This window comes from Poecilia reticulata, linkage group LG2, assembly GCF_000633615.1.
Source record: "Poecilia reticulata strain Guanapo linkage group LG2, Guppy_female_1.0+MT, whole genome shotgun sequence".
Classification (NCBI taxonomy): domain Eukaryota; kingdom Metazoa; phylum Chordata; class Actinopteri; order Cyprinodontiformes; family Poeciliidae; genus Poecilia; species Poecilia reticulata.
In genome coordinates this window covers 9,734,313-9,735,465 of record NC_024332.1, presented here as the reverse complement: position 1 = coordinate 9,735,465, position 1,153 = coordinate 9,734,313, and positions in this window count along the sequence as shown.

Sequence of the window (1,153 nt, the reverse complement as noted above, 5' to 3'; positions counted from 1 at the left end):
AAAATGGACTATCTCTGATTTCGTAGCTCTACATTAAATTTTCAGCCATATTAGATGATGGACAGCTCCAAAATGCTAAGAAGCAATAGATCAGGCAGTTTCAAACTGGAAACAGGTCTAAATATCATGTTTGAAGATATAAGAAGCCTAGAAGCCAAAAAAGCTTTAACTCAGCGACACAAGTGAAAAATGGAGAATCTCTGATTTCGTAGCTATACATTAAATTTTCAACCATATTAGATGATGGAAAGCTCCAAAATTCTAAGAAGCAATAAATCTGACAGTTTGAAACTGGAAGCAGGACTAAATTACATGTTTGAAGATATGAAAATCCTGGAAGCCAAAAAAGCTTTAACTCAGCGAAATAAGTGAAAAATGGACTATCTCTGATTTCGTAGCTCTACATTCAATTTTCAGCCTTATTAGATGATGGACAGCTTCAAAATGCTACGAAGCAATAGATCCGTCAGTTTCAAACTGGAAACAGGTCTAAATCTCATGTTTGAAGASATAAGAAGCCAAGAAGCCAAAAAAGCTTTATCTCAGCGAAAGAAGTAATAAATTGATATCTTGGGTTTATTACGCTCCAAAGTGAATTTTCAGTTTACTTAGATTGTGGACAGCTCCGAAATGCTGAGAAGCAGTATATCTGGATTTTTTAACCTGGAATCAGGTCTAATTCTTATGTTTTAATACAGTTGAAGCAAAAATCGCTTTATCTCAGCGAAATAAGTAATAAATGGACATCTTGAGTTTACCAAGCTCCACATCAAAGTTCCAATTTAGTTAGATGTCGAACAGCTTTAAAATGCTGAAAAGCAATACATCTGGCTGTTTTAAACTGGAATCAGGTCTAATTCTTATGTTTTAAAAGAGTTGAAGCCAAAATCGCTTTATCTCAGCGAAAGAAGTAATAAATGGACATCTTGAGTTTACGAAGCTCCACAGTTAAGTTCCAATTTAGTTAGATGTTGACCAGCTTCAAAATGCTGAGAAGAAGTATATCTGGCTGTTTTAAACTGGAATCAGGTCTAAATCTTATGTTTTAATACAGTTGAAGCCAAAATCGCTTCATCTCAGCGAAAGAAGTAATAAATGGACATCTTGAGTTTACGAAGCTCCACAGTTAAGTTCCAATTTAGTTAGATGTTGA